The sequence below is a fragment of the Mus caroli genome, chromosome 1 (assembly GCF_900094665.2).
Source record: "Mus caroli chromosome 1, CAROLI_EIJ_v1.1, whole genome shotgun sequence".
Taxonomy (NCBI): domain Eukaryota; kingdom Metazoa; phylum Chordata; class Mammalia; order Rodentia; family Muridae; genus Mus; species Mus caroli.
The window spans coordinates 168,507,382-168,522,054 of NC_034570.1; the positions used below are offsets into that span (position 1 = coordinate 168,507,382).

Consider the following 14,673-nt stretch of genomic DNA (forward strand, 5'->3'; position numbering starts at 1 on the left):
GGTTTTTCACTAAACCAGAAACTCATATGACTTTGGCTAGACAGCTGGCTGGCAAGCTCTGGGATCTTCCTATCCCCTTCTGTGCCCCCACCATTGGGATTACAGACACGCCCTGGCTTTTGTCTACGTGGGTACTGGGAATCCAGGCTCAGGTCCACGTGCTGGTTCAGCAGACATGTGACTGACTGAGCCGTCTTCCCAGAACGCCCCCATTTTTGGTTAGCAAATGATGAAGTTATAGTTGTAACATACATAGATGAGTGTAGGATTGAACATTGTTCCTGAAGGGCTTTTTCTTTTCTTAGCAAATAAAATCAGACACGTGAAGCATGGGACACAATAGTTAAATTTTCTTATCAGTGTAAATTGTAACAAGTATTCTAACTGCTAGGATAGAAACATAGAAGATAGTTTAACTGGTTTTAATAACACAACATAAAGTCCATATATTTGGTAAAGTCATTATACAAGTATATAAATGAATTATACTGCCTTTAAAAAGTATACTAAGATACTTACCTGGCAGGGGAGATACCATGATCAGGAAGGTGGTTTTCCCAGGGCGTGATTCACCCATTGCACTTGGGGTGTGCTGACCCCTGTGATTTCCCCAAATGCGAGAAACTTGATTGCATAATTTGTGGTAATGGGGGAGCTGTGTCCGCGCGCTCCCCTTGGGGGAAAAAAGTATATTAAGGGGGCTGGAGAGATGGCTCAGCGGTTAGGAACACTGACTGTTCTTCCAGAGGTCCTGAGTTCAAGTCCCAGCAACCACATGATGACTTATAACCATCTGTAAAGTGATCAGACGCCCTCTTCTGGTGTGTCTGAGGACAGCTACAATGTACTTATATACATAAAATAAATAAATAATTCTTTTTTTTTAAAAGTATATTAAGATGAACAAGACACGAAAATAGACAAGTTCCCAATAAATACATGAGAAAGGAAATGTTTTTTTTTTCCCATGTTGTTTGATAAAGGAAAGTTACCGTTTTAGGCACTGCTCATGTTTACTAAGGCAACTATAAGGACTGAGGAATGTGAACTCTGGGCTGGGGATGGAAGCTCAGTGGATAGCAGACGTTTATAAGGCTTGGTTTCCTCTTACCAACCACGGGATGCTTGTCACAGAAGCCAAGATAATGTACCCCACCCCCCACTATCTGCCTTACTCTTTGGGGTAAGGAAGATGAGCCAGTGGAAGCTCTTACCTGTAAGATTTTTATTTTCTTCCCCCAAATTTATTTTTATTAAATTTATTTGTTTATTTCCTTTACAACCAGCTCTTCTTTTCCTCCCAGTTTCCCCTCGTGCAAGTCCTCCTCCATCCCCCTTTCCTCTTCTCTTTTGAGAGGTGACCCCCCCCCCTTTCTGGGTGCCAAACGTCCTCCCCCACCCCCTCGTAAGATCTGGCCCTCCTAGTGCCTGGGAACACCTGGCTAAGGTTTGTTTAGTTGATGACTGTTGGGACAAATGGGCCAGTGGGGCTGAGAAAACTTAGTGCTGGGCCAGAGTGAGATGACAAGTCCCTCTTCTGTCCTGGCTGAGCTGTACCCTTTGGATAAAATTCTTATTTCTGAGCTTGGTTCACAGGTCTGCTTTCAGTATCAGTGCTGACCTGGGCAGTGCCCTGGTCAACTGTCTTATGTTCTGATAGCCTTCCAGAAGTGGGAGAAATATCTTCTATTTTATCATTGGGTAGTTTTCCATCTCTCTCTCTCTCTCAAGGTTTGAACATATTTTCCAGTACATAGTGAATGATGAAATGCCAGGAGATTCCTGGATTATGTGTCAGTTGTCCTCAGTAGCTGTTATCTAATGGGTGAATGGTTCTAGTTTAAGAGGACTGTCCCATCGTTGGATGGTGATGATGGGTAGACAATATGGAAATGCATGAGGTACCATTGAAATGCATACTTAAAAATAGCCCAAATGGCCAGTTCTGTGTATGTTTTACCACAATAAAAAATAGATTTTCACTAAAAAAAAAAAACAAAAAAACAAAAAAAACTATTAACTCCCAAAATGTAAACAGAATCCTAGCTGAATTAAGCTCTCAAAATACGTCCATCACCTCAACGGGCCTAGTCTGCTCCAGGCCACCAGACTAGGACAGCTTCTAGGTTGCTGCTTCTGATATAAATACTCAAGTGTGGACCAAAGCATGATTTGAAAGGGTGTTGACAAACCAAAAGCAGTTTGACTACTCCTACCACCTCTTCAAGGAAACCAGGAGGTCTGTGTTTCCCATTTCCTTGTGTGTTTCCCTTAAGAGCCCTGGCTGGGGTTCCAGCGGCCAGTGATGGATGCCCCAGTCAGGAGCACGTATTGGAGCTGTTGTGGTGATCTACGACTCCTACGTTTCAGGGCTGATTTGGATTTTCTGTCCTCCCCAGCCAGGATTCTGCTGCTCTGTTGGTTTGTGCCTTGCTGTTCAACAGGAGAAAAATGAACCCAGAAACAAGCTCAGAAACGCACACGTGGTGCTCAACTCTGCATTATTAAAAGGCCGGAAGAGCCAGGCCTTAATTTTCTCCTCTGTAATATGGAGAGCTGAGCCGAGGAGGCCGCCTGCCATAGATTCTGAGATGCTATCTAACAAATGGCAGTCTTAACGGGGATCTGAGATCCCTTACATTTTTCCCACCCGACAAGCCCAGAGGGCTCATTGTCTGTGGCTTTTCTCCGGGCTACTGCTATCCCCCAGGGCTGATTGATCTGTTTATTCTTAGCTTGAGGCCAGAGCTGGAAGGGAGGCAGTTTGTTTTGGGCACTGCTGAGAAAAACAGACTAATCACCTAAACAGCACCTGGGGGAGTGAGGTGGCTCTAGATAGAACAGAAAGAGGCAGGCGCTCTTTCGGGGTGTGTGGAGGAAGAAGGAGCTGAAGTGGTAGGGAGAAACCTGGAAAGGTGGTACAGCCAGTAGCCAGATGCCAGCCGAGCCAGCAAAGGAATTTGGTGTCTTCACTTGTCCAGAGGAAGACCTCATCATATCTGTTCTCCACATAGCCTCCGGCCTCTGGTGCCCACTGGGGTTCTGTTCAGGCTGGTGCGCTGGACAGGGCCCCATCAGAAGGCTCAGGTTTTAGCTTTCTTGAGTTACCTCTGAAACTTCTAAGCAAGTGTCTCTCCCATGGTAGAGTCACACTCTGCTTGCTTTCCAGGCCAGGCCCGCATCAGACCTGTCTCCAGAGGTGTCTTTACTTACAAACGCAGTGGGACAAATTCTTTGTTTCTGCCAGCTTAGATTGGTCTCTGTCTCCAGGATTAAGAACTCAGGAGCAGGTCTGAGAGATCCCTGGGTATGAAGATTTAACTCTGGGCCAGATCAGCAAATATTTATTGAGTACACACAAAAGACAGGACACGAATCATTAATCAACGCCCACTCTTGTCATTGGCTGGGGGAAAGGCAATATAATGAATGGCTGGCAAATACAGGTGTGAATTACACTTAGCCTCCCCAAGGCAGGGGACAGGAAAATTCTGGAATGGTAGAGTCCAGTCGATACTAATGGGAGTATCCTTCAGGGAGCTTGACCAACCAACTTAAGGTATTTCCAAGCAATGAAGAGTCTGGCAGAGTTCTGAGTCTTCCCCCCACCCCTCAACTTCTTTTTTCTCTCCATAACCTCTGCAGGTGGTAGACCAGGACTGCAGTTATCCCAGAGCTGAGGGATGAGATTTTCCAGCTCTGGCCCTGTGTGGAGGCAGCAGGGAGGTTCCTGCAGCTCCTCAGGGTCATAAGGCCAAGTCGGAAAAGCAGCAAGATGAGCTCAGGAGGCTCTGGCATATGCATTAGCGTCCCAGGGTAAAAACTGTGTAAACGGTACATGACTTAATTCCTCTGCCTGTTGGGTGTCTGTCATCCTTGAGATTTCCCCGGGGCCAGAAGAGGTCAACATGAGCTAGTGCGACAACACCTAGCCAAGCAAGGGAAAAGAATTTCTCAGTGATGAGGGTCAGCCTGAACCAAGGCTGACCAGAAAAACAAGAGGATTCAGTTTTACCCCAAGAAGGAGGGAGAAGCTTTGTAAGCGGAAAGAAAAGAGGGCCGTCTTGGTCATGGCTCTCTTGGGACTATGTAGGAACTTTCTTTCTTCCCTGTTAGTTAGCAGCTTTGGCTTAGTGGGAAAATCAAAGATTCCCAAAGCATCATGCAGTGGGGGAAAGGGTTTGGGATTTGACAGGCTGGGGAGAGATGTGGTATAAAATGTAATGCACGGACTCCTTAAGGTGGAGAACAAAACTGGGCAGTGGTGGCGCACACCTTTAAACCCAGCACTTGGGAGGCAGAGGCAGGCGGATTTCTGAGTTCAAGGCCAGCCTGGTCTACAGAGTGACTTCCAAGACAGCCAGGGCTTCACAGAGAAACCCTGTCTCAACAAAACAAAACACAAAACAAAACAAAACAGATGGAGAACACATTCTGAGGTACAGGGAGAAAATGAAGCTTTGCCCTTGCAAAGTCAGAAGACGACAGAGCCTGCTCACTTCCTCAGAGAGAAGTCATGTGCTGAGGTCCAGAAGGAGAGGTTGGTTGGCAGGAAATTGAAAGCTGTGGTGTTGACGCTCTAGATCAAGTGTCCTTTCATGATCTTAGACTTTTGTGACTGAAAAAAACCCGCTCTCCTACCAAGGAGGTGGACTCAGGGGTGAAACGCAGTGCAGCCATGAGTGTTTCCCCTTGGAATCTAATCCAGCCAAGTCATCATGACCCCCTGCATAATCAACAGAAGTGGAACACTGGCCAAACATCACCAAAGCTTTAGAATAACATCCACTTACTTCCAGGCCTCCCGAGACCCGATTCCTCGTTCATTCATCTTCTGGACTTTCCAACTTCCAGACTTTCCACAGCTGTCACCGTTTAGCATGAATAACAGCCTGCAGAAGAGTGTGGGTGACAGTACGGCATGCTGCCGGGCGACATCTTGCTCAGCATTGCTTATGCAATCTCCTGCCACTGGCCACATGCCAGGCCTGACAAATAGCCATGAAAGTGACCTGTCACAGAGTGATTTTTTTTTTTTTTTGTAAAAAGATCACTGTTGAGTTTACTCCATTATTACATATTCTACGCTTGGCAAAATGATTATTACAGTAAATGTTTCTGCTTCTGCTTCTTCCTCCTCCTTCTCCTCTTCCTCTTCCTCTTCTTCATACCCAAAAGGAAATCTTGGTGAATGTTTTCCTGTCCCCGGATTATTCGGGGTATCCAGTGCTGTCTGAGTTCTGTCTCATGCATCTCCCAGCATCTCTATCCTTCTTGGGAAAATGTATCTACAAGGAGTGAACCTTCCTGAGAATGGCAGGCCATTTTCTGTGGTTTTGTTTGTTTGTGTGAGTGCTTATAGATACAGCGCTGGGCCTTTTCTACAGAGGGGCAGGAGAAGGACAGCTTGTCACTGAACGTGCAGCCCATGGCCTCCAGCATCTGTATATGACAGTGTTTTGAGGATTAGACTCATGAGCCTGTGGTACTCTCCCGTGGTACTTTCCTGTGGTAGCTTGGTGTGGCTCCCTCAAGGGGCACTGCTTTCAGAGCCTGGTTTCATTCAAAACTCAAAATGAATCTCAAAATTTCTCTCTTTCTCCTCACTTCCCCCTTATCAACATCTTGTATTTGTGTGGTGCATTTGTTATGACCGGTAAAATCCACCGTCAACATTAGTATTAACGAAGCTCATAGCTGACATTAGTGCTTATGCCCTGTGTTGTAAAGTCTGTGGGTTGGACATATGTATAGTGTCATGTAGTGAAGTATTGAGTGCTGAACCCTACCATGCTCTGGGTATATGTATGTGTCCTACAAAGGAATTTCATTATTCCCCAAATTCCATTCAGTCAATTTCAACTTCAAGTTTAGCTTCATGGCATCTGACACCAGGCTCTGGGCTCTGTGGGCACCTATATGCACATGTACATACGTTCACATGTACATATGTTCACATGCACATACATACATGCTCATAATAAAATAAACCTTTAAAAATAATTTTCAGTTAGAGTGTAGTAGCACATGTGGTACTCTTTTGTAATGTGTGGCTATCAAAAGAGAATCTTACCTATCGAGATTGAGGAAAGATCTTGCTCAAGCTATGAACAGAAGGTAACAGTGGCATCTTCCTTGTTCCCATGGGAGATCCACCAACTCTAGCCATGATGGCCAAAAAAGCCAATGCGAGACAGATCAGCACACCATCCTGTGTGTGTTTGAAGGAGCTTAGGTTAGATTGGTGGGTGGAAGAAGTGATTCTACAGTCAGCAAGCGAGTGGTCAGGAGACAAAGAATGCATGCAGCAACTGACATGACATGTGCAGATGCACACTTCCTCAGCATATTTAGTTAGTATATTTTCTGTTCTTAGGCTGGTAGATGCTTATAATGATTAGAAACTTCCAAGGTGACAAAAGTGATCATTAGCATTTAAAATGTTTGTAGTTTTTAACTAGAGCCAAGAACTATGTTCAGGAAATAACCCAGGATCAGAGAGCTAAGAACCCACTGGTAGCTGATGCTCTCTCTTGCTATGTATCAAATATGGCTTAAGAATCATTTCATTGGCACCTCTGATTACACCATGTGTCAGCATGGGGAATGTTTGCACAGCTTCCTGTGTGTCAGTCAGGCAGAGAGTGTGTGTGATATGGGCTGAGGTGCAGGTTTATGACCCAGCATGGCTGTCATAGGCTTGAGCAGTTTGGAGGCAGGGGCCTCTGCTGTCCATCTCTCTTTTTCATAGTTAACCAGAGACAAAAACAAAGGTTTAAAATAATGTAACAGTGTTGCAAGCAGGATTCCATGCTTTGCTAGGCTGGAGCACAAACCACCTCTCCCCTTTTAGAAACATAAACTATTGCAAAAAAGATGAGAAAGGCCGGGTGAGATCTTGTGAGTGTGATTTCCCTGTGAAGGAGGCATACGTATTTAGCCGGCTTGCAGTAAATCTAACTGATGTTTTCCAAAGGTAAACTGAAAGCCATCAAGTAGTAGAGCTTATCTCTCGCTTCATTTTTATTGCCACAACTCCGTTCTGTTTAGAAAGCAAACAAGCCGTTAGAATATTCCAACAGAAATGTCGCCAACATGATTTAGTGGGTGGGTTATTTAGTGTTCATTAGCAGAGTCCCAGCTTTGGTGGACAGTGGTGAATTTGTTTTGCCTCTTTCAAATCCAGTGAAATGGCCTTTATTTTTTTCCCACCCAGGTAGTCACCCCTGTCTCAGTCGGAAGATTCAAATTCCAACGGCTCTTAGGTTTATTCCAGAGCTGTCAAACACAGGTTCTGAGCCGTTTTCTTTTTCAGTTTCTGGGGCCCGGCAGTGCTTGGAAATGTTGACTTTTAGGGAGAGGCCAAGAAAAGCCTCAGTGTGCGCCAAGACGTTAGCTGTGGGCTTGGCACCAGGAAGGTCAGCTGGTGGGGACGGGGTCAGTTGGCTTCCAGGGTACACTTCCCGCAGAGGCGATTCAGGAGGGCTGTGTGGTGTGTATGGATTTAGTGGGTCTGACTGTATCTCCACAATAACATTCAGGATTTGACAAATCTATCCATTTGTCTGTAGTCTCAAAAAATATCCTAGGACTGGAAGGTGACTTTGAAATCATCCTTAGCCAATTTCAGTCTGATTTCTCTCTTTGCAGATCCAGAACACGCCTCAAGAGGCCCTGTGACTTTCAGGGTCCTTGCCTCACCCCCTGATCACCCTCAGTCTTTGTCTCTTCTCCAGCCTCTTCCTGTGTCTCTCTCCTTTCTTTCCTCATTGGTTACTCTGAAGGGAAAGCACATGGATGTTGAGACCAGCCACAGAAGCAAATTTGGTGAGCTCTGAAGCCTTAGATAATAGGAGCTGGGAGGGTGAGTGCTTTTCCAAGAAGCAGGCTGCGGGATGCTATGCCCATATTACTGGATTCCCCACTCCAGGCACTGGGCCAACCCAGGCAAACCAGGGGTCTGCAGCTTCCGTTACCCTTTCGGTGACTCTGCCTCTGGTTAGGACTCGTCACATTTCTTCCTTCATTCCCACCTTTCCCCATTTGTTTCCTTATTAAACACACTTGAGCGTTTGAATCTGAAACCTTCTTGGAAGCAAGCCTTCATCGTTCCATTTGGTTATCACATTGGCTGCCTTACTTGTGTTTCCTGTCTCACCTGTTTTCCTCCCTTGGGTGTTTTGTTGTTGTTATTGTTGGTTTTTGTTTGTTTTTTTGGTCTGTCCTCGTCTCCCAACTTCTAGAGCCTTCTCTGGAAATCATCACTTGGCAGAGGGCAGAGGAAGGGAGCCTGACTCTCAGTGCTGTGTGCCAAGAAAGGATCTTCTCCCCGTGCTTCAGACATCTCTTAGACTTCAGTGTGTCAGCTTCACCAGGACCTCAGGGGGCTCTGGGGTCTGGAAGAATCAAAAGCCACTGTCTTGCAACACTGATCACGAAGGAGCCTAGCCACTGACATCTTGCACAACAACTGCAGAGCACAAGCATGCTTTTGGCCATTTTTTTCTAATTAAATGTCTTCTTGCACCTTAGGACCTTAGAACAATGCAAAACAAAATGAGCATGCACACTTTCTCAAGGACAATACTTTCCGTGGCAACACGGGTCTTATCAGACATCAAGAGCGTGCGACACCTAGCAAGCAGTAGTGGTCTATCCTGGGACTGAAGGGATATCTTTATCTTAGACATGCCGAAGAGCACTTGAGGGGAGAGTGCCAGGGAGGAGACTATCTGGACCTTGTCAGAGCCTGTCAGGAGGGTGACGGATGAGAGCTGCAGGGGTCTCCTGTGAGAAACCCTGATGACAGAGCTATGTTTAGCTAAAGAGGCTGAAGGGGAGGGGTCTCGCTTGGGGGGGTTGGGGACCTTAGCTGGTCACTCATTTGGTGCATGGCCTAATGGGAGAGTCAATTACTCATTTGACCATCAGACTCGGCAACTGTAAACTGTCAGTGGTTCTGCCAGAAATCCGTTCAGAAGGTTCCTGCAAGCTCCCAGTGTCCTTTGCAGAGTTCAGTCTGTTTCTCTGGTGATTTTTGTTGTCTGTTTTCAGGTGCTACAGGTCAAGCCTGGGGGCCCAGACATGATGGGCAAATCTAACCCCTCATTCCTTGTTGTATATGCCTGTATGGTGGTGTGGATGTATACTAGCGTGTATACCTGTATGAAGAAGCTAGAGTGTGCATCTCTGTTGCTCCCCTCTTTATTCTTTCGACAGGGTCTCTCACCGAACCCAGAAGTTTCAGTTTTCTATCTAAGCTGAGTGTCCAGCGAGCCTCGGCGATTCTCCTGTCTCTGCTCCTTGCCCCTCCGAGATGGGGTTATAGGTGCCAACAGCCACATTCGGTTTTTGTGGGTTCAGGGAATCCAAACCCAGGTCCTCATGGTTGCACAATAGGCCCCATTACCACCCACTAAACCATCCCTTTCTTCTTTCTATTTATTTTTGTTCCTGAACATGCACCTCTAGTGGAGGTCAAGGTCTGGAGAGGTTACAGTTGCACTTATAATGGGTTAGACTTTCTCCGTCATTAGTTACCTGGACACCGGTGTGTGGGATGGCTCAAATGCCTACATCTGCTGTCAGCAATGACTGCCCGAGTTCATGCTCTGCCTGTGGTATGACTCTCACATTAACTTGCATGGCCAGATGATTGGCGACTGCTGCCTGACAGGAGGCTCCTCCTAGCAGAGACCGTGGATGTGGTGCCCGCCATCACTGCTAGAGGGCACATCACTCATTGACTGCCACTTCTGGTCTCCACCTGGGCAGAGCATGGATGACAAAGATGGGCACTGGGTTTAGACAAGTACAGTTGTCTCTCGCTGGAAGCTGTAAAGACGGGTGAGAGATGCCTAGGCGTAACTGAGGATACTGGTGATCGTGGTGGGACCTGTGTCTCCCCTGCAACGGGTGTGGATGTACATTCTGAGCAGAAGCGTGCATGCTTAATAATATAACCTACTAGAGAGCAATTTCCACTGACTCCCTGTTATTTTGTAGTTCTGCGCAAAAGGCATTGAATTGTGGATTAAAATGGGGGCGCGTGGCCATCACCGAACACACCAGCTGAATGCACTGGCTCTGGGAATATCATTAGCTCTACCATTTCTGCTTTTCCGCAGGCTAGAGAGGGATGGCGGGTGTCCAGAGAGAATGCTCTTGATGATGTGTTCCTTGGTGGCAATTCGGGTTTTCCCTACTGGCTTCATCTCAGGCTTGGGCTTCATTCTATTTTCAAGCTTCAGGGTAGCCGCTGCTTTTCAGGGCTGTCAACCTGCCACCTGTCAGTAACACCGTCAGAGAGATATGGCAGCATTAGTGCATGGAAGAGAGGGACACAGGCAATTTGCATACTCTCTCTTTCCTGCCTACAGCCCTCTATCTCTCTGCTCATTCAGCTCTCTTCCTGTGCAATTTGAAATGCTCAGACAAAGCACTGGAATGACCTGAACTTGGAGAGAGGCTGGAACCCTGGTGAGATCACCTCTGTGGTAGGAAACAGTCCAATTCCTTCCTTTCTTCCTTTCCAGTGGGTAAGGTGGGAGCCCAGAGAGCAGCATCCCTCTGGAGTGCATTCATTTACCATTCAGTCCCTCTCCTGCTGCAAGCCTTGTCCAAGTTCCCAGCTCCTCATTTGTACATGACATGTTCATCAGATGATATCACAGTAAGCATGAATTGGCTAGTTATGCACACGATCAGTAAGACCAAAGAGGAGGTTACTCTGACTGTTTCTGTCAGTTTTCAGAGTGAAGGCCTCTCTAAGGAACCCGAGGCTCCACATAGAATTTTCCCCTTTTGGAGCACAGCCCTCTTCCTGCCCAGGGCTGTGCACAGGAGGGTAAGGAGATGTGGAGGGGACCATCTTTTCATGAGCAGGACCCCTCAGGAGGAGTGGTTGATGGGTAACAGAATATCTTCGTGTGAATCCTCTTCCAATGATCCTAGGTAGACTTCACTGGGCTGGCAAGCTGGCCAGAGGCCTGCAGCAGGCAGCCACATAGCATCTGAGGATGGGCAGTAGTGATGGCTGCAGGGCAGTGTTGGAAAGAAAGTCCGTGTTGGATGAGGTTGGATTTACTCACTGGTTCCCTCAATGATTTCAAACTGTATCAGCAAGAAAGACATGGTCACCAAGGACTCTGGAGGGAACCCAGAGAACCAGATGGGACAGAGAGGAAAGAGGGTGAAGGGATTTCAGGGACAAGGGTAACTCTGACCTTGATATGCTGGTATTTAGCAGGACACCTCAGAGCTCTACTGAAAAGACTCCAGGGTGATACCTGCTTGTCATATGCTGGCAAGTGGAAGGGCCAACGCAGGCAGGGTGGCAGAGTAAAACCCGTTGCTCTGAAACCCACACTTTTCTTTTTTGTGTGGAGAAGAAAGAAGAGCCCGGAACTTGTTTTCATGGTGAAGTGCAGAGCATACATACGTCTTGAGTCCACTTTCAGCAAGATGCAAATACATACGAGTGACACTCACTATGTTCAGTCATTGAAGGCCTGAAGATAAGTGATGGGAGAGGGTGTCACAAGCCAGCTTTTAGGATAAGCAGAAACAAGCTGAGTATTATAGCGCCCCTCAAACCTGTTCTCAGTGTGGAAACTGAAAGGCTGAAACTCTGAGAACTGCCCAAGAAAAACACCCATGAGTCAAGACTATGGGAGAAAGCACAGGCTTGTTAGCTTTCTCTTGCAGTGATGATACCTAAGGCAAACAATTGAAAGGTTTGGTTTTGCTCATAGTCTCTGGTTTCAATCCATGGCCACCTGGTCCCATTGCTTTGGGCTTGTGATATCATGGTGAGAGCCTTTGGCAGGAGAAGCCTGCTCACCTCAGGGTTCCTAGGAGCAAAGAGAGAGGAGGGGACCGAGTCTCAGTGTCCTCTGCAGAGGCATATCCCCAGTGACCTTTCGTCCATGAATCCCTATCTAATAAAGGTTCTGCTATCTCCCAGTAATGTCAAGCTGGGACCAAGCCTTTATCACAAGGGCCCTTGGGGGACATTCAGATATAAACCATAACAACAATTATGAGATTTGGTTAAGAAAAATTGAGGGATTCACAGTTACACATTGAATCCACCAAGGCAGACAACTGTGACAAGAGGGTTTCCAGAAAGCCTCAGGCTGTCTCCTTGACAGACAACTACAAAGGAAGGGTTATTTTTTTCCCCTCGTGGAACACTCAGTGGTTGACTGTAAGTTTTTATGTCAACAAAACCATAGCTGTGGATAATAGAGAGGTAGACACCCACTGTGTAGTAATCACTGCATATTATTGATATGCAATGGGAAGTAATGAAATAATAATGAAACTTCAGAAAATGTACTGAAGTTTATGCTTTGAGTGTGTGTGATGCCAGGATAAGCCAGGGCGGCATTCATTAAAGGCACGAACATAATAAACAAACAAACAAATGCTGAAGCCAGAGATGATTCCCTGGTAAAGCACTTGTTTAGTAAGACTGATGACCTCAGTCAGGACTCCCAGTACTCACATCAAAGTCAGATGTAGTGGTGTGTACACGCAGCCTCAGCACTGGAGAGGCAGAGACAGGAAGACTCTGGTAGCTTGCTGTCCAGCTTCTCTACTCAAAATGCTGAGCTCCAGGTTCCGTGAGAGATCCTGTTTCACCAGGTACGGTTGAATTGATAAGATGGCTCAGAAGGGAAGGGCACTCACTGCCAAACCCTACGACCAGAGTTCAGTGGACCCAACGTATATGGCCGACAGAGAGAACCAGCTCCTGCAAGTCATCCCTCTGATCGCCACACTTGTGCTGTGGGGCAACACTGCTCACCCAGTAAGTAAATAAATGCAGTAAGAAACTTTTTAAAAGTCAGGTGAGAGTGTTACAGGAAGGTGGCTTCTGTTGACTTTTCTGGCCTCTACACGTGCATACATCACACATGCTGGCACACGAGTAAAAGTGTGCCTGCACACACATGCACATGGATGCACTTGCCATACACATGCACATACACTGAAAAGGAAATGCAAGGGGTTTGGAAGTCAGATTTGTGTGTATGGACTGTAGTGCACTTACCCAGTGGCTTACGTGTGTGTGTGTGTGTGTTAGATCAATCTGCAAGATGATCTGAAGTCAGCCAGGGACTGGTCCTTGTTTGGAAAATATGTCTAAATGCTCTTTGAGCCATCATAGATCAATTCTGAAAGATGACTAAAGGTGACACAGCTGGGGGCTGGTGAGATGGCTCACTGGGGCTGCAAGCCTGGTGACAAGAATGTGACCCCTAAGATTCACAAGGTAAAGGAGAGAACCAACTTAGGAAAGTTGTCCTCTGACCTCCACACCAGTGCTATAGCATACACCATGTCAATCAACCAATCAAAATGTAATCCAAGCTTTTAAAGTGACCTAACCCGCTCCCATCTCTCAAGGTTCAGATGGGCAGTGGGCTGGAATGGGGGTTCTCTCTGTGAAGGCTCACTCCTCAAAGCAAGACAGTAATTGAGATGCTATTATATTTTTTGTTTGGCCTCAAAGGTCATACATAGGTGAGCCCTTCCTTTTTATTTTGCCTAAATTCTGTACCGAAGGAGCCTCTGCCTACTCTAATTGTCCTTCACCCGGTCAGCTTCCACCCACTGTCTTTCTCTTATCTTTCTCGCCACACACCTATTCTGGACCCCGAAGCTGTGCACTGTCCTGACAGTTTCAGTCCCTCTAGAAGTTGTACTGGTAACCTGTGCTCCCTAGTGAGTGCTCCTGCTCACACACAGCGAGGGGGGCTGGCTAGTTTGTTGGCTCCTCATGGGAACTTGCTTTTATTCATGGTCCATCAGTTTCATATTCTGTTTGTATCACACTAAGGCTGCTCTGCACAGGTTCTGGCTTTGCTGGTCCATGGCAGGACTAGAGGCGAGCCTGTGGGGAAGTGAGCTTCTCAGTGGAGAAGACTGAGAAGACTTCGCATGCCTGGAGACTCTGAGCGCGCCTGGCATGGGTCTATCCAAACCAAAGTCAATGGAGTCGGAGAAAAGGTAGGGTAGTGTGCCAATGCAAAACTTCCTGGGAACCGAAAGGTGTACTGGGCAGCAAAGATCAGACACTGGTGAGAACTAAGAAGACAGCACGCAGGTGAAAAGCAAGAAGCAACACAATGCCTGAACTATTGTAGCACAGGAGCTCACAACAGACACTGGCGACCCCTTGTTCAAATCAGCAGTTTGTCAGGCGAAGAGGAAACGACCAAGTGTCCATTAGAGGACTCACCCAAGGAAGGCATGGGATCCTACAGCCACAGCATGCAGTTCAAAGACATTGATCTGGGTATAATAACCCGACCCCAGACAGCATGAACACAGTGGTCCTTCTCGCAGGCAGATCTTTGCTGACACAAAGTAGCATGGCGGTTATTGTGAATCAGGGGAAGAGAAGAGGGAAGACCCATTGTTTAATGAATCCAGGGGGCGAGTTTGGGATAAAGGTGGATGGTGATGACGGATGTACAACAACATAAACGTGCTTGACACCACTGAATGGCAGTTGAAAAATGATCAAAATGTAAAACTCTGTGTTCTTTATGTTTTAACGACCCAGATGGTTGGGACTCCCTATAGTTTGCCACCTAACATCTAACTTCTCCAGATCTTTTATTACCCCTATAAATATATAGGGGTGAGGGGTTTATTTAGGGC

The 14,673-nt window shown here is 46.7% G+C and overlaps 1 protein-coding gene and 1 non-coding gene across 3 annotated transcripts in view; both read left to right on the plus strand.

Moving 5' to 3' along the window:
- Nucleotides 1-14,673, plus strand: part of Kif26b (kinesin family member 26B) — a 396,540-nt gene that overhangs the window by 105,463 nt on the left and 276,404 nt on the right. The window lies entirely within an intron of this gene.
- Nucleotides 512-676, plus strand: LOC115032405. The gene has a single exon (XR_003838078.1). It is a non-coding gene; the product is annotated as a U1 spliceosomal RNA (small nuclear RNA).